Source organism: Metopolophium dirhodum, chromosome 7 (assembly GCF_019925205.1).
Source record: "Metopolophium dirhodum isolate CAU chromosome 7, ASM1992520v1, whole genome shotgun sequence".
Taxonomy (NCBI): Eukaryota; Metazoa; Arthropoda; class Insecta; order Hemiptera; family Aphididae; genus Metopolophium; species Metopolophium dirhodum.
In genome coordinates, this window is record NC_083566.1 from 30,500,628 (window position 1) to 30,521,620 (window position 20,993).

At 34.4% G+C, this 20,993-nt stretch overlaps 1 protein-coding gene across 4 annotated transcripts in view; it reads right to left on the reverse strand.

Annotated features, from left to right (window-relative positions):
* The window catches only part of LOC132949747 (AF4/FMR2 family member lilli-like), a 159,045-nt gene that overhangs the window by 70,003 nt on the left and 68,049 nt on the right, over positions 1-20,993 (reverse strand). Inside the window, exon 1 of one of the 4 annotated variants that reach the window (XM_061020797.1) lies at positions 7,123-7,141. The exons of the other annotated variants lie outside the window; for them this stretch is intronic. The gene's annotated coding sequence lies outside the window, so the exon portion shown is untranslated. Of the gene's footprint in view, positions 1-7,122; positions 7,142-20,993 lie in introns of those variants that run through there. 4 annotated transcript variants of the gene reach the window in all.

The following is a 20,993-nucleotide window of genomic DNA, read 5'->3' on the forward strand; positions in this document are numbered from 1 at the left end:
AGTCAACATTTCGATAGATGTATATAATGTATATAATACTATTGTAGCTATTTAGTCCAAAAACGTAATTACACTAAAACACGAAATTATATTTGAAATTAAATATCGTATTTATTTACTGATGTTTACGTCTATACCTATAGGCTATAATAATTACAGTATTTTTCACACGCAATGAATAAAATCAAAGTTTTATTTTTCACTCACAAAACGATCAATATATGAACTCCAATAACCTCGAGGAAAATTAATGGAAGTGTACGGATTGAAAGAGCCATACAAGTTTTTAAAAGAATATTTACATTAGATAGGTAGATAATACCGCAAGGAGGAATATAGGGATGACGAAATAATGAGAATTTTGCTGTCAAAATAATTATGCCATTTTACAATGAGTAAAATTGAAAGCAATAAATTTATTTTATTTTTAATATTTAATATAAAAATATTTATTAAATTGTGTTCAAAAATATAAAAATAATTGATAATACTATTATAATTATTAAGTTTTATACTTGATTTACATATTTTTCCTTTTTTTTTATGAATAAAATAAAGAAGTTATATTAGTTTTATAATATAATAAAGATATTATTTGGAATCACTAAAACAAAAAAAGGTCGTCTAAACTGTAATTTAAGGGGGGGGGGGCATGAGATTTTTGAAAATTTACAAGAGAGGCGTAGAATAAAAATGTTGGAAATGTGTGAAAAATGTGGAAAAAAGTGGAAACCACTGAATTATATTAATATTTAAATGCTAAAAAAAATCATGAAATCTGATTATTTAAACTGATAACTGAATCACGGTTGAATTGGACTACCTATTTGCACATTATTTATTTCATTGGCTAAAATTATTTCGATCAATGTTCGTAAAAACCATATACATTTGTTTTTAAAGAAGGATATTATAATATATAGGTTAATGATGGAAGTATGTGCGTGTTTATACAAAATTAAAATTTTGTGAAATTTCAATGTAGAATAACTCACACACGTCAACAATTGTTTAAAAATAAATGTTGAATTAGTCATCAACGAATTACATTTTTTTATAAAACGTGTGGTTAGAAATTTTTTTTATTATTTACTACGGCAGTGTTTTATTCTTTTTGTGAAATTATTAGATATTACGTCATTCTCTCGTAATTATAAATTGAGATGATGTTATTATTATTATTTATTTATTTATATTTAATACTATATAGGCATATAGTATGTTAAAAGTTGATATATATTAAGAGATAATATGATAATTATGTTTGTATGAATTTGTAATAATTTATCTATTTCACTATCATGCTACACTGCATATATTGTAACATATATTAACATGTAATATTATACTTAAGGGGCCCGGTGCCAGTTTTTCAAATTTTCTGAAATTCAATAAAATTTTATATTTTAATTACCACCTCAATTAAAATACTTTTCCACTAATCTACTATCCGATACCTATTTAGGGGGGGGGGGGGGTCGATAGGGTGTATTATATCGAAAAAATTATTTCACGGGAATAACTGTATGGCTTTGTTGAATTGTCGGATTTTAATGAATATTTTTTATCTGAAAGAAGAAGACTGTCTACAGTCCGCATCGATCTCTGCAGATTTTGTATTTCATTTCAAATAATTGTATTAAAAAAATTTGTAAAAAATGCTTTTTATCTTATATTTTTTTAGACAAATCATAAAGTTTGAGAATAAAATATTGAAAAACAGAGATCGATGTGGGCTGTAGAATATTTTCCTCTAACAATTAAAAAAAAAATTATGAAATTTGGTTGATTCTACAAGGCGGTATCCCCGGATCCCACAGAATGTATTTTTGATAACAAAATGGCATCGGCACCGGGCGCCTTTACCGCTTAAGCTTAAAAATGACAGCCACTGCATTGGAAATTTCGTGGTTATCGAATATTGTAATGGGGTAAGAGACATTTATATTAAAGTGGACCCGGTGACAAAAAATACGTTACCCTGGCACCCCTATGTTAGAATTTTTCACAAAAAATTGCGACCGGTTAAATAAATAATAACAATTATTATTATTTTGTCCTAAACGGAGGTCCTGCGAGTGTAGGTGGAATTTGTCTGCGTCCAACGGGGTTAAGAAATCATTCACCTGGATAATAACGAGTGAAATGTTTGTGACAAGTGGTAAAAGAAGACCGAATAAGACGTATAAAAGTGTAAAAGTGTAGAACAAATCGACGCGTGTTCAATTTAGGTTCAACAGGTACCTACGCCGAGTTGACCAGCAATAATATACCTATAAAACGTCTGTTGCAAAGATTTTTCAATATTAAATTATGGCAAAACATAATTAAAACGATGAACAATGTGTTATAAAATATATTATTTTGATAGAAATTTATGAATGAAGGTACGCACAACGGAGGTTAGTGTCCCCTATACTTTAATTTGCCCCACATGTAATTTGACAAATCGAAATTAAATTAAAATATTTTAAATCTTGTATAATTAATTTGTAATTTGTATGATTATATTTTTATATTTTCTTAAATAGCCGTATAATTTAGTCAAAGTATTTAAAAGACAATTAGAAGGTAGTATATTATTGATGTAATAAGGTACTTTTTAATTCGTTTTTAATAATTAAATAATCGACAATAGGTATAGGTAATTTATCTTTTTTATTCCTGTTTGAGAAAATTTGTTTATCAAATTGAGGGGGTATGATAACCATATAATATTGAAATATCGTAGACCCTTCTTCCCACCAATAACCATTAAAAAAGTATTGCCGTTTATTATCACGTGCGTTCAAATCAAAAACGTCACGTGTTGGCTTATAAATTATAATATAATAATATATTATATTATGCTGCCCAAGAGTCGGTGGGTGAAAAGAGCACTATTACAATTAATGGATTGACGACGGAAAACATTCGATTTGAATAAACGAGCTCTTGTTGGTTAACCGGTCGTCGTACGACTGAGCGATAACGACTTAAAGTTGAAGACTCTCTAATCTCGGGACCAAAGGTACGGTTTAGTGTTATTGTTCTAACGTTTTTCAGTTATATTCTAATGCCCACTGTGATATTGTTATTAAGGTATAAAAGTACTAAACCGTTTAAACCTATGGCCTGCGAAGTGCAGACACTGTATATGGTATAACATAAATTAATTTAATGTAAAGTGCAGAAATACCGAATTCCCAATTATATTACATATTTTATGTCTCGAAACGACTTTGATGTTGGCGGTGTTCGACGAAGGCAGGAGGGTAGGGTTTATGTAGTATCCGTGGGTTCTCGATTCTCGTATACATTATATAGTACAGTATAGTCTATATAGTAAGTTTACAACTCGATCCATCCAATACCACGTCGGAATTCTCAAACTGCTCATATACATTTTATAACAACAACACAACATTACATTAGTTCTACAATAATAATAAAGCTATACGTAGAACGCAGTCGCTTGCTCTTATAATATTATTGTAATACGGTTCACCTACATAACACTGACCTACCTACACACACAACACTGCACCTTGTACACCTTCTAGTGTTCGCAACGCTTTTCGACATTCGTTATCGTGTCACCGCTGGTAAAATATTAATAACATACTTTTTTTTCTCAAAATGTACACGCGAATCACACCCACCCAACGGAAAATCAATATAAGTTCTCGCAGACGCGTGTACATAAATAATAAACAAGGAACGTAGAACATCAATACGTCATAGTATTATATTAGCCGACTGATTCCAATCTAATGCATCACTATATTATGTAGAGACGCTTATCGTTCGTCAGGTCTACCGAAACGAATGCACACGGCTTAGTACTGGAGTGTCCGGAGTAGACGCATAGCATAGGCAGCAACCATTGATTTTAAAATACACTAATTAGTAAATAGTATACAATTATTAATAATAATAATATGTTTAAATTATAAACGTAACATGATTTCAAACGATTATAAACACATCAGTGTTATAACCACTATAATATTATTATAATCGTTAGTCGATTTGTATATTATAAAAATCAATGGAAATGAAATGACGTGCGTAACAAGTAACAACGGTAATCGCTGTAAAACGGCGACGTGCATCGCGCGATGTATAATAGATTAGGTACATACACGTAGGTACCTATATTCCGACTGTAGGTGGGAGGGGGTTATGGAACGGGCACGGAGAAAATGGGAGTGAGAGAGAGCTCGTTAAAAATATAATCGTCTCATCGCAGTTTCCCTTTTATTTCGGTAATATCTGTACATGCGCAGGATCTCGCGTACTATACACTAATAATATTATGTACAACGATATTATAATATACACAAAATCTAGGTAATTCCACTGTATATATTATATGCACGCCGTTTAATCACATAATGTAATACAATATTATATTATATTATTATGCATTGAAAAATATTTATAAACGTCACGTTGTATAGGTATATTTTACACCGCGGAGTGTGGTGCGGTCGCGGACAAAAGGGTTTCGTGATCGCTTATACACACATTCATGCGTGTATAACAATAATATTATCAATACTGCCCGCCGCAGAGTGGACATACGCTATATCCGCACGCATGCGAAACGAAAAATAATATATTATTACAATAACATCGTATATATTATTATTATTATTATTATTATGTTTTACAGCAGGAGACGCGTCGCAGTAGTATCGCATGATGGTTTCGTTAAAACATAATAATATTAAAACACACTGCACGCAGTCGTACATCGTCACATCGACGTCGCGCGACGATTTCGCGACGGATAAAAATAATAATGCAATATTATCACAATAATATTATTCCATACACACTCACACGGACACGAATACACAATGACGACGTAGTACGAATGTGTGTGCACGTGTAGCCGCGAGTGCGCATAGTTCGCGTTCGCACGAGCGATCGTGCGCGTGTGTACGTGCCACGTTGATGATTATAATGAACGGCCTCGGTCCGGGTTATAACGGTATACGCGGAGGCCCGGTAATAATAATGATAATAATAATAATATAATATTATATCGGTTCCTCCACCGCCGACTCGGCCGGATATAATTCGTAATTGAAGAGCACAGGCCCCGGGTACACATTATATTATTATTATTATTATTATGTGTAGCGTATTATAATGGAATAGGAGAAAAAAACAAAAAACACGGTGCACGTATAGAAGACCTACCTACCTACCTACCTCCTGTGGCAGACAGAGGGAGACGACGACGAGGTACGAAAATATTGTTTAGAATGAAAAAAAAATCGGTGAACGGCCGTCAAACTTTTACCGAGGCTCGCGCGAGCGGAGACGGAAAATAAAAAAACCTCCGCGCTCAACAATAGAACTGGTATTTCTCGGTTCAATGACAAGGCTGTCGGCGTAAGGTCGGCTGCGGCGCCGCCGACAAAACACATAAAGCGATCGTCGTTACTGTACCATTACAATACGATGCGATGGGTCATAATATTCTTCGATGTCACACTTTTAGTTTTTGGCCGGTCGGGCACAGCATTTTCCTTTCTCGCGGGGGGGGGGGGGGAGAGGTCGACCGTCCGATCGTGGCACCAACAAGCTGGTGTAGCTCGCTGCACGGTGGTACCTACGGGAAAGCTGCGCGGGCATCGCATTTCCTTATTCCCCCATTGAATGACGCTCAAGAGCGTTGCGATCGCGTCGACGGTGAATCGAAAACGGGACGGCGGCCGCGACGAGTTTCTTGATCCCTTCGTCGGCGGGGGTCCGCGGAGCGTCCCGTTTTCTTTCGGCGTTGTCGCGCCGAACACCGCGCCATCTATCCGACGCCCCTAGCCACCCTCCTCCCCGCTACCCAACCGTGTCGCAAATCGACTCGCCGTGCCACGGTCGCAGCGGACTGCAAACCAATGGTAATAACAATATTATCATTACTATGAAATTTTTTTCGCGAAAATCAACCGGACGGCCTCGACGGTTTATGGCGAATTTGTTTTTTTCCCCATACCCGTTGCACACACGAGCGCCGCGGCCGTTTTCCCGTTCACCGATGCCGCCGCCCACCCCCCTCTCCTCCTCCAACCCACCGCCGAACAGTTCCCGTCAATCGTTATCGTAGACGCGTTTCGCCGCAGTGGACCACATGATAATGTAACGGCAAAAATCGGCAATGCAATAATAATAATTAATAATGTTTTCCAGACGATATATTGTGTTATTAATTTAATATTATATTATATTTGTTACACAATCGTGCGACGGTCGCAAAGTACGGTCGCGGTGTCAGTGGCGTAATTATTAATGACGGCGGGAAGGGGTTATGGATATTATTTTTTTTATAATATTATGCCGAACACGTAATATGGAATTGGCATTTGAAACAACGCGGGACTTTGTCAGCATATACGATTTTTTTTTTAATCGTTTTTACCTATTAAGTGTGCAGGAGTATTTTTTTGCTTTTAATGGCGTAAAAGATAGGGGGGGAACTATCATAATGCAGAGTGCAACAGAAATAACTGACAGATACACTACAATACACTGTATTACTGTCTTAACTCTTACCCGGACAGCAAATGTTTGACTAAAAATATTATTATGACATTGTAATAATATTATTCGTGATTATAATGTTACTGTATAAAATGCTGTCTGGGTAATTGTGTAATAATTTGCATTCTCATACATTTTATATGGTTTTATCATAGATTGATAATTAAATATTGTTATATAGTTAATACAATATTGTTAATTGAGTATTAAACAATAGTTTACATATTATATTGTTACTAATTTTAGTTAATACCGTTTGTCAGCTATTTCTATTATATACACTTTGTACAATTTATAATACACGACTAAAAACATATTTTATTTTAGGGTAGGTACGTAGTTTGAGCAAATTGCACATCGCCCCCAATCCTTCTCATACCTCTGCTCTAGAACCAACCCTAATTACGCCACTGACCCTCCACCGCCCCTATGGAGGGGGCATGCGCTGGTTGAATATTATGAGTGCTTACTGCTTACTCGGTAGTCGTTTTAAATATTATACATTTACGTAACATTATGATAACAGTCAACAGATAATATTATAATATGTGCAAAGTGTATACGGAAAAATCAAGCATAACTAAGACTTACATGTATAGCTGCAGGTTATCGCTAAACTTGTTATCCGGCTGGACGGTGTCTGGACAGACGTTTTTTAATGCAGTCAAATATTAACGATGTGCTCTATATTAATTAAAGACTTTTAATATAAATGAGAAAATTACTTATTTTGCTACGGAGAAATAAATACAATTTACGTACTACAGTGGAAAAAATTATAATGATTATTATTACAATAAATTGTCTAGCAACGTGGATTGCGTGCACGATTAAAATATATAGTGCTCAAAGTGCATTTTTCCTAATCGCGTTTTTCTGTTTTTCCTTCGTAAAGTATACGTAGATCGTGCATAATAATGCTATTAGTTGTTTTCTAAAATGTTTTTCTTCTATCAATAAAATAAACATAATAATAAAATTGTACTCTAATCGAATTCGTAGTGCACAGTATTATATTTCGTCGGGGAAATAAAAACAATTACACACAAATATTGTGTACTGTACACGTGAAACGTAAACATAAACGCATAATATTATTATTTAACTTAAAAACTTCCATGGAAAAGAAAATCGATTACAATATTGCAAATAACGCGAGTTCTCGACGTCGGCTCTACCGAACTGTGGCTAACGCGCACATTAGTGAATAGATAAACGGTTTATCTGCGCATAGTGTACATAATATCGAAAGAACGTAAATATTATTGTCAGTTGCACGCTCACAGGTTTCTTTACTATTTAGCGTGTAAAAAAAGTGGAAAACCGTAGATCGATGTAGTGTAGTACTGTACGCAAACAACATGCACTGTATGTCGATGTACATGGTGTATCATTATAATATGGCGCACTCGCGATGTTGTCGAGTTTCTTTTGTAAAAAAAAATTGTCCCATAAACGTACGATTTCGTACAACGACCACCGGGGGGGGGGGGGGGGAGTTGGCGGGAAGGTAGAAGGGATTTCATTCTCAAATCGAATTATAATTTACTTTTCGTGCGGGCGGGCGGTCGCTAAGTATAAACAACGAATGGCACCAATAATATAATGCAGATTACCTTCGGAATGTATAATATTATTATGTGTATCGATTGAAATCTGTATCAGTTTTAGACGCGCAATGATCAATTCAGTGGTGGGCTGATGCTGATTTAAAACAACGTTTTCGTAAACCGGAAATACACACACACACACACACACACACACACACACGCACACACACAATACGTAGGCATGGGTATATGTAGTTTATATATATTACGAATAAACATTCTTTTTAATTTTTTTTTTTTAGAAACCCGATATCAAATGACGTTCATTATAGCTGACAGTATATTGCTAAAATCACATTTGTTGGGCGTCGATACTGCAAAATTAGACAATTCGCTCAAACAGAGTTTGCCGTTTGGGGGACGAGGTGGCCGAGCGGTCTAACGCGTCGACTGCGGCGCTGGCAGTCGCGGGTTCGACTCCCGGCCACTGGGCGGCATTTTTCTTCGGGCAAGTCACGGTGTCCGGAGAACAAGTGCCGCCATCCCCCCACCCCGGGGCACGGCAGAAACCTACGGGTGCCCCATTAGAAATTCTGCCAAACACAACACACACGTGTACCAACCTACCCAATATAAAACCTACCAAACCTACCCAATATAAAAACCTACAGTACCCTCCCCACACCCAATGGCCTATGTTGCCGCGGGTTACTCAATAAAAAAAAAAAAAAAAAAAAAAAGAGTTTGCCGTTTGGTTTTGAAAATGAACGTACTGACAATACCACAATGGTAGGTATTTATAATATTATATGAGACGTCGATTCCAGCGAGTCGTTCTTCTTCTTCTTCTTCTTCTTCTTCTTCGTTACAAACTCCTCGACAGATCTGCAAGATTGCCATTATTCGATCACAATCGATCGTCGTTCGTGGCGTCAATGAATTAACTGGGTGGTAACTATTCGGGATTGATTAAAATACTCGTTCGTGTTTATTTTTCGATTTATACAGTATAATAATGTAGGTATTACAATTATTATTTCGACCTTCCGAGAACATTTTCTAGGACACGATTTTCATTCGTTTCCGACCTGTCGATTAATTTGCTCCCATTCGGCATACCATACATAGTGATATACATAACGTCTATTATTATATTATCATATGATACCTCGGCGAAGAGTCCGCGGTACACGGGACATGACGTCACGGTGAATGGCAATCTGTACATACGGTACGAGTTTTTACAAACCATAAAATATGTACAACACGAGCACCGAAATCACAAGAGAACCGCAGAGTACCAGAGTACCAGAGCACTGTGGTATTTTTCCTGTAAAATCCAGTATTAATAATTATTATAATATTACAGGCTGTGAACGGTTTTTTGTTGACAGAGTGAGTTTTACGCATACGTACACCGCCTCCGCCTCGTGCTTTTTAGTTTTAGAACTTGTCAATTTCACAAGATTTGTTGTTTGCCGTTTGGTAATAACAGATGTTTTCAATATGCGACCATTGCCGTACCCCGCCGTCTGTATAATATATTAATAATATACATAATAATATATTAAGCTTGGACGATATTATAATGTAATGGAGTCGTATCATTCTGTTAACTGCCTCGTCAATCTAACGACCGTTTCGTGCCAAGTCAAACACAAAATAGCGGCACCCACAGTCTCGTGATAATATAACACACGTCATGATATAAATATATAATATGCATATTATTATATCTATCATCTAATTATATAATATAAAACAATTTTTACTTGATAATACCTACTATCCCACGTCCGTGGTACACCCCAACCGGTATCCGTCAAGAGACGACCAGTCGTAAATGTCATAATAATTTCTAATATCGAAGTATCGAACATTGGGTCATTGCGAAGAAAACGATTTTTATGTAATACAATATTATTATCTCTGTATAAAGGAGTGCAATTCTACTGCGGCGTTTTACGTACAACGTCCGTTTCTTTTCTTTTGTTTTCGTCCATGGTTTATTTTTTTTTTTTATTTCGATAATGTCCATCGTTTTTGTGAATATTATATCCCGTCAACAATGCGCTCGCGAGAACCGTTTCGGTCGTTTTTTTTTCATCCTCGGAAATGGAAGAGCCCGCAGCGCGGTTAACCGCAGAACAGGACACGGACCCGCTGCCCAGTCTGTGCACTCGGCCGATCGGCTTTCGAGGACACAGTAGTATATTATAATACACGCAGTATATTATATTATTATTATTATTATTATTATTTATGCCGACCGAACAATTGATTTTTCGATATTCAGTTATCTGCACGGGGACACGTGCAATGCCTCGCCGTGCGGCGGCCACGGCAACACGACTGCGACGGCGACGAATAATAATATTTAATACGATAAACGGCGTTCGTCTTAAACGATTATTCACCGCAGACACGATAATTATTATTATTACTGCTAGACATTATACGCATATTATAATCAGCACAGTGCACGATACGTGCATACTGCGCTATATTTTGTTCCCCGGTATGATAATATATAGGACGTAGTCGGTAGATGACATAATACTACCTGTATAAGTTACGCGTAATGCTTTTATTTTTAAATAAGACGGATTCCGTCTCCGCGGCCGATGCATAATTATTAAAACGCTGTACGCGGTGTAGGTGTCATCTTCATATTATATCGAATACTCGAAAATCAACAACAATGTTGGCAATATAGTATGAATAATATTATAAATGTTTTTTTTCCCCTACTCAAACTAATTAATAATCATAATATTTCCAATTCTAGATAATACACATCGTTGCTATCACTATTGAGATTTAAACTATTTTACGCTTTCTTCGTCGGTCATATTTAACTACCAAATATTATCTTAATTCAAAGCCTAATTACTAATATTACTACTACATTCCAACGACACGACGAGCAAAGACAAATAAGGACTAAGATAAAATACTGAAGGAATAGTAGGTATATTAAATAATTTGATGTACCTACTCAAAATACAATTTTTATTTTGTACACAAACATGATAATTTATCAACTAGGTATGTATAAGCCTATTTGAAACAGTCTTGGTGTATAGTTTAGTCATTCAATCGATGCAGTAAACAAATTATAACATTTTTATAAAGATAAGACTAAATATTACCCCGAACAAGCGCAACTCTTTATAGGACATTAATAATTTTAAACCTTTATTCTGTAATATTTTATTTTTTCGGTAGGTATAAAAGAGAGTAATATCCTATATAAAAATAAGTACGCATACGGTAGGTATTACATTAGTCGATATCTGATGGCACTGAACACGGGCGAGACGTTGGACGGATAAGTGGATGTTTGGTGTGTGAATATACGAAAATATGAAAATTATCGCTGAATAAACTTCAAATTCAAGGTGGTCGAGTCCAATAAACTGTTACTGCAGTTGTAATGTTGTATATATGTACGGGGATATACACGTATAATAATATGTTACAACTTATGAATTTCGTGTATATGTTGTAGTCTGATGCATAAAAAAAAAATGTATATTTAGTTTAAATCTATCTACTTAAATCAGTTTATTAAATAATAATAATAATAATAATAATAATTTTCCAAACCAATAACAACAATGTATCCTTTAATAATTTAATATGCATACTTTAATGTAGACATCACAAGTATTGAAGTAAGTATAGAAATAATGATCTAGTTAACTATCTAACATCTGTTAAGGAAGACGAATCAGACCTGTTTTACAGTTACACGGTTGAAGTTATACTCGCGTTTTCATTTAAGCTCGTTTCACATATAAGTGTACCTATATAACCATATGCTTATACATATTACATATGCTTTAGTTTGAAATTATATATTTGTTATTAGCAACATGATATGACAACGATCGTACATATATCTGTCAATCAACCGAGGGATCGGAGATTTAATGAATTTTCCACTTGAAATAATATTGACCATGGGCGTAGTTTTGGTATAATTATCTGTGGGGGCTGTATAGGACTAGAAAATTATAAAAACATTTAAAACTATATAGGTAATTTCGGATAAAATGTAAAAAATGAAAGTAAACACCACGAAGGGGCTACAAAAGTTTCTGTGGGGGCTGTAGCCCCCATGCATACTACGCCCATGTTATTGACAAAATGGATTCTTTGATAAACATCAAAAAAGTTTCTATAGTATATACATTATGCGCGTATAGGTACACCAACAGGAAACAACATCTTAGCGAGTAAATGTATCAAGTACATCGACCAAACAAACTTTTTGTTATTCGTGAATGTTTAAAACAGATTATAATGTTGATTCCTTTGACATTTATTAAGCTACCCCTATGTCATATAAAGGGTTTGCGCAAATGGAGTTGCAAAACAAAAGTTTGAAAAAACACGGACGTACAAAAAGAATCTTACAAACGAAATACGCCAGTGAGATTTCATTTGTACAATTTCTTAAAAAAGATTTTTAAGTATGACAATTTATATACCCGTGTCTAATTGTTGTAATAATATTGTTCCTGTGAGGAGTGAGTACTTATATAAGTGTGTATTATGCATCGAAAACACAAAGTATTGTGTTTATACTGTAGAAGTTCATACATTTTACGCAACTGTACCTACCTATATTAAATATCAATTTGTTTCTTAATATATATATTATATATATATATTATATTTATATGTAATATCAAAAATATTTTGATATTATTCTCTACAGCAATGACTACGTAGAAAAACCGGAAAAACCGGAAAAACCTTATAAGTTTTTTTCTAACGAGTCCACTAATTAATAATAATATTAATGGGCACATTAAATAAATTAATCAAGATGTTGCGTGCAGGATGTTATCTATATTATAATAGATAAGAAGTTTAAAACAAAAACAGAGTGAAATAAATGTATATAAATTACTTAACAAATATTGATAGTTACATATTGCTGTTGTAAAAATCACTCTTGTAAAATGTGATAGACTTATGGGTTTTGTTACGTAGCTATCGTCAGTACACATATATTATTACAATCAACAATGATTATAATTATAAATACTGGTATTTATTAGTACTTAATATTATTTATTAATATTAGCCGATAATATAATATAATACCAACAAAACATTACGATTAAATATTTAATTTAAACTGCTATAGCAGTAAGTATTAAGTAAGCTAACATTATACACTACACACGCAACACGATACACATTACACATTTACACAGCATAATAATATAATATACCATAATATATTATCATCAATAATTATTATAAATCAAAGTATTTATAATCAATATCTAATCAATAATATTATTTAAGTCAATACAAAATATATTATTGGATATACTATAATATTATTAAATGTTAAGTTTAAATTCTATAATAGGTACATATTATCTAATAATATTAATAGTAACTGGTAAGTAAGCCTCTACACTGTCGTGAATCACTTTTGTGACATCTCAACTATTTGAAAAATGTAATAACAATAATATGTACAGTATACCTATCGTTTTTTATTTTTTTTATTTTTATAACGAATTCTTTTAAAATATTTTCACGCCGCATAAGCATGTAGAGCAAAACTGATTTCTACGATTAGCACATTATTGTCCTTACTCCTTTCTCTCTTAAATTTATAAAACGAGTATATATACCTAGTCGGGCTAGTCTACAATAGTGATACATAAAAAAAAAATCAACTGAAACCGCTCAGTAAATTATCCAAAAATAAAGTAATTCGGATCATATTGTCTAATGATTTGTACCTACCGAATTTGAACTTGGAACCGATGTGTGATCATTCGGTGTGCTCTAATAGTTTTAACATATTATTATTATTTAAACCGACTTTTGCGAAGAGAAAAAAACCGTATAATATTATGTAATGCGTATAGGCGATTTTATTGTTGGTTGTATAAAAGCCAACGAGCAGGTCAAATTGTCAAACTATTGAACATCAATTGTGAACACATCATCACAGTACACTTTTCACGTTTTCGCACATCGTTTATTTCAATAATTTATCAAACCCTATTATGAAATGCTATTCACACTCCAAAATAATGGACTGAAACGTCGGGGTTTTTTTTACAACGTGTTACAAATCGTGCTTGGGTGCGGTTAAAAATCAATTTTAAAATTTGGACAAACCATAGTGGGCCCCATTATACGGAAATAACAATAACACTATTAATTAACGAGCACCTGCAACGCGGATCGAGCCATTAAACATTCACAATCGTTCTTAAGATACGGGGTAGCACGGATTAAGTATACAAAGTATATTATATACATGTACTATAATGTTCTTGTGGTGAGTAAAGTATATAACAGTGTTGACGTGTTGTGCCGTTGCGGCATGACTTACAAACAAATGACACATTCACACGGTCGGGGCGGCAAAAAAGGTCGAATCGTGTCAAACAATGCGACCATAATCATTCCCCGAGCTAAAATATAATAATATAATTTAATAATGAGCGTATTATACCTGGAACAGTCCTATATTATTCAAATAACGACAAATTTCTCGGAGCAATATCGTATAATATATTACAATATAGACCGCGAGGAAGTACATTTTCTGTCACGGAAGTGAAACACGCGTCCTTTTAGAGCCGCCTATGTATACTATGTTGTATAAATATAGTTCTTATAATAATACCACGTCATTACAGAAATGTGGACTAATAATATGGCATTGGTTAATAAAGTTTTTGAATGCACCGAGTAGTGAGTTGTATATATGACATATTATGTGTGTTAAATCATTCGTGTGATGTGAAAAGCGAGTAGTAACTAATTTTCAAAATAATATTATTTATGTAATTTTCATGTTGAATCATTATAAATTAATATTGACTTATAATGCACTGCAATACTGCAGTATTTTATATTTAATATACAAATGAGTTGATTGCGTGTACTCGGCACGTGAACAAAACTAACATTTAAAATTGATTAATTTAATTAATTTTTAATTTAATTGTATTAATAGCTATGATTTAATTGTTAATTTTAATTTATTTAAGTACCAGCAATAAACTACTAATACTCGGAAATCTAACATAATGCCGATTAAATCATTTAAAATACCATTCGAGGACTTGACATAATGCGTTATAAACGTACTTAACACATTTTTTACTATAGGTGTATAATGTATTACGGGATCATACGATATTATAACCATGTCAGTCGACCGATGGGTATTATATTGTTATAATATATTGGGTATCCAGAAAGGAATTCATTTGTGACAGATATATAATATTATTATATTATTTACCTATGTATATTGTATCCAATACGCTTATATCCTTATTTTAATTTTTAATTACATTCAATTTCAATTATATTGATTATATAGTAAATAATTGAAAGTGTTTAAAGAATCGTTTTGATGTTTAACAATTTGTTCAATTGGCCGTTCTTACTACGCCAACAACAATTCCATCATAATATAATGCCATGCGCGTTATTATAGTTGTAACTTCATTGTAATACGTTTTAACAAATACGATTAATTGTTGTTGGGAAAATAGATAACATAATAACAATCACATTAATAAAGTATGAAATTAATATGAAAATCGTTATAATCTGTTCGGAAATACGTAAACGCGATTACTTACACGATGTATATTATAATTTATAATATTCTGTGTATAACTTCGTATACGAATGTGTGTATGCACTATAATATACACATTACAATGCACATAAATATTACGAAATTATTTTACTTTGACTGGTTTATATTACGGACGGATTTTAAAAAAACTTACAAGGATAGAATTATTTTGTCGGCAGATTGTGTAGTTATTGCACGTGATAATACGATGATAATGTGCGGCGATCATCCGTTGCGGTTTAACAAGTCTACTGCGCTACCAATTTCACCGATGTTGCTATACAAACGCCTAGAGTATCACAATAGTGTATTAATAATATTATGTGCACTCGGTAGTCTTATGAACCCCCCGGGTCGAGTGATACCATACACGATACGCGGATTTTTATTAGAGTTTCTGGCATGGAAAATTCCCTGGATATAAATAAATAAAATAATAATCTCGAAAAATGTCGAGCGTCATACCAAACACATTACGGATACTCGAGACGAACTTGGCAAGTGTAACCGAAATATTAAGGGCAATAATTGATAGTTTGACGTGTATCACAATACGAACGTGCACAAGGCAGTCAACTCGTTCAGTCATTCTTGCGAACGGTCGTTCGACTAATTTGATGATCGGGACGATCGGGTTAACTTGAAAACGACGACAATAATAATAATAATAATAATAATATGAAAGGTCGTATAACCGTCCGTCAGCGGCGCTGGAGGAGGAAGATGCTTGAATGAAAGTGGCTGCTCTTATTATCGCGCTGCAGACATTGAGAGCTAAACACTCGAGGACGGTCGTGTGTGTGTGTATGTGTGTGTGTGTGTGCAACAAGATCTATATACGCACCGAACACAATAACGATAAATCGAGTGTGTCGGCGGCGGTCGTGTGTGTATAGGTACAATTTATGGTACACAATATACGGCCATTGGTATTACTACATAATAATGTTATTGTAGTCATCTATTGCGACACGGGCAGTTGGGCGTGCATTCAAAAGACAATCAAATTATATTATACCTCTTAAGCTTTTGCAAACGAACCGTTCGCCCTTAATAGGCACACCTCTATGGGTTTTTCGTTTTCTAATTTCCCATACTCGATTCCGAGAAAAGCCGCAAAACGGACAGCCGCTAATCTATCCAATACGACTAGATAATTATATTATAAATCATAATGATATTATTACATTATACAATTATCATAATACTCGTGTAGCGTAGGCGGGCGCGGTGCAGCGCGCTGGCAACACTGGGCGGACGACGACTGCCGTATTGTTATTATTATTATTGTATACTGAAATGCACAAGCCGATTTGTACGCCGTTTTCGTTTTTCCCCCTTCGTCGTTTTCCTGCAGGGAACTCGCGTACCTACACGACGCAAGTGTAGGTTTTCCGTATATATAGAGGTATACGTCCGTTTCCACGCCCCGGTGTGATGCCGGGCGAGTGTGAGAGTGCAGTCGGAGCGTATAACACGTGCGTGCGTGTGCGCGGGCGTATATGCGCGAGGGGAAGGAAAACAAAAGGAAACCGGCGGAGGCGGCGCGGCAGTTCGGAAGAGTTTTGTGTGGGCGGCACGTGGGCCACGTTGCGGGCGAAAGGGGTTTTTTGATGACGACACGCAGCATCGGATCAATGGTTCCTCCGCCGCCCGTCCGTACGCCCGCGTAAATACGCATCGACGTCGTGACGTCACCGACGACGGCATTTCCGCAGGAACTGACCCCACCACCGACCGCGCCGGTGCCTCCCACGACGGAAAAAACGTTCGAAGAAAACGGACGAAAGAATGCTCGTCGCGGTCGCGTTTTCCGCGGCGTACGTAGGGTACGATATTCCAGTAATGTATTTATCGTATCACATCTACAGCAGCTGTTGTACGTACCGATTGACGCACGAAGCGGGCGGTGGCGAGGGGCGATCGGCGAACATAATAATATGATCATATTATTATTATTATTATTATTCGCTGCATACGACACACGACGGTGTCGCTGTACTCTGTCGAGAAGACACCCGTTCCCAGACCCCTTCTCCGAGAAAATATTTAGGCGCGATATATTATGTAGGTATTTGAAAAAACCGAAAAAAAGCTCAAAGAGGGAGTCGATCGCCGGTACATATATGACCATGAACCATATCCTTACGGGCGCCACTGTGACTTATGGCTTAATATAATATAGTATTAGTAGTATTACGTATTATTATTATTACAAAAGTACCCGGTGTGGTGTTGTGTTTTACATTTTAATGTATATAATATTATGTCGACATTTTAAACATTATACTGTGTATGTAATATGTACCTATGCGATATAAACAGAAGGTACAAGTGTCGAGTGTACAAGCCACAAGGACTTATTATACCTAAGGCTGGTAATTGCGTTTGAATTTCATATCATTTTCATTTCAAAAATCGCGTACATCCGCTTTTTATTCTTTTCACGCGTTTATGTCTACAACCTTTGTGATATATTAACATAAAATAATACAATATAATAGGTACACTGCACCCGGGAACGCATTAATAATGGACGACCGAGAACGGAAAGTAAGGTATAATAATATAATATTGGATTTCATAATTGCATATAATATCAGGTGTAAGCGAATATAAAAAAACTCGCACCCCCACAACCGCGTTACTAACAAAATATATAATATAACCCTTTTTGTCCTTATGAAATATGAACTGTATACTCGTTATAAAATTATTATTAATTTTTGTTCATACTTATTATTATATACTATATTACATCTCGTATACATAGTCGTAAACTGGTGGTGTGGGGGGGGGGGGAATCGCATATGGGTGAAATTTTCTCCCGGAAATCGTTTAATTTTATTCAGAAAGTATAGTATTTTCAACGATTAGCTACAGACAATAATATAACCGATTAGTTTCAAGGATTTTGTTTATTTTGGTGGATAAAATTAATAAAAACGTTATTATTATATATTATCTGATATTCTGATCTATAATTTGATGACAACAGTCATGACCATGGGCTCCGATTTTATAGCACTATAAAATGTACTTCAATGTACAATAACAATATAAAGTAGCAAGCAGAACGTTTTCACAGGAGTTACCCCAACCCAATCAATGCCATTCGCCATTAGTTTTATATATATTATTTACCTCAAATAATATGTTATTATACCACAGGCATTAAGTAAATCTAATCTGTGGCTATACCTGCATTAAATTATAAAGTTTGCTCCCATAAAAGTTGTCCAAGTTACGCCCATATATTATGTATAAAGTATATTATTATTTATTTTAGACTATAAAACGTAGATTTTGAGTGCCGAGTCAATGGTCACGCCGCGTTCAACACAGATGCCGCGTTTTTATCATATTACCACATTTACTTTTATCACAAATTTTCATTGATGGCTCGACTTTTTCGTTCTGCACAATTAAAATTAGTCTGACGGTCCGTACAAAAAGATACCACATCTCAAACGCTTTACACGGACATATTTTGAATTTTAAACAGTTCGTGGGCACAAATTAATTTTTTTTTAAAACAGTACAGATGTGGTGCCGAGAAATCACGTATAAACCGTATACGATGTAGACTAATGACATTATTAACTTCCATATGAGGAATTACGAAATGTTGAACAATATTTTACATAACAATTTGTATATTTAATAAATTGGATATTTTATGGAATATATTTTAATTGTTTTGAATTGAAGAACGTCTACATATTATTTTTGCGTACTAATAAATATACGTCTGAAAAAACCTACTTTTGTGTGTTATTAGTTGATTGTAGATACCTAAATATTGTACATCGTTATACAATAAAACAAGATTACATGATTATTATGTTTATATAGGTATATAATATTATTCATTACGCATGTATGGTAACAATGAACTTATACAATTATATTATATTTTATCATATTATGTTTGTAATGTTTACCTATTTATGGATTATGACGATGTATAAATAGTCAAATAACTACTAAACAATGATGAATGAATTTGTTATTTTAATGACGCCCATTGAGTACTTACCCATGTATATATAGGTCACAGAAAATATGTACTATCGCAATATCACACCCCCTTTTATTATAATAGTTAATAAGTAATTCATAACAACTATTAAAAATTCACTATTTGCGAGTTGCTACTTCCATTTTAGTTCGTAAACGCCCAAGCAAAGATGTTTTTCATCGTAAATCTTTCTAATCGTACAATATTATTGAACAGTAGGTAATAAACGTATTATTTATTTATTTTAATAGCCATCATAATAGTCGAATAGGCGCCTAAACTTTTTTATAATATTTACCTAGCGTCCTAGCCTCACAGATGACGTATCATCTGGCTGTTGTGACTCCGTGTAACAAGAACGTAACATAAGAAATTTACATTCAGCGGCAAGGTCAGGTTTTAGGGTTGAAAATTTGTTCTGAGTACGACCTTGTTCAGCAATTATTTTTTATCTTTATTATTTATAATATTAGAGTAAATGTACCTTTTACTTAACATTAAGGTAGCAATGTTTCCTGGGGTTTGTATAATATATACACTCTGTCCAGCGAGAGAACGCGCCGATTCTGCGCATCCCCTCGCGCCACCTTGCTATCGAAACTGGTTCCCCTATGGCAGGATGTTGGGCGGGGGAACCAGTTTTGGTCGGTGCGCGGCGCGTTCTCTCGCTGGACAGACCACAGTAGTTGTATATTTATCTGACGACGTTTATGTACCTATATAATAACTGGATATATTAAACCAATAGTTAACACTTTAATAGAATTCAAAATTAAATTATTTCAAGTTACTTAATAAGAATTTATGATTGCTATGGATTGGCCGGGGAACACTGAATACGAATTAAAGGAGGACATTTTAAGTGTAACAGGTCACAGGTGTAAAAATGTTGATACAACTTATTAGCCCAACAGTTTATGAAGTCCTTTATATTGGTGTGTAAAGCGCATCACAAAACTTCTACTTATAATATTGTGTGAAAAACATAGTCAATAACGTATAATATATTCCAGAATAAATCTAATATAATATATTTAACTTTATACATAAAATAATATATGCTAATTGCAATTTAATCATATAGACAGTGAATGTGCATGTATTATCAATCTTGCAGTTATTTATCATTAATCTAAAACCGTACAAAATCATAAATGGAGCTTGGCCGGTGTAACCAATTACTGAATTACTTGAATAATTCAGTAAATTTTAACCGGAACAATAATATTTCTCAACCAACTTGAGGGTT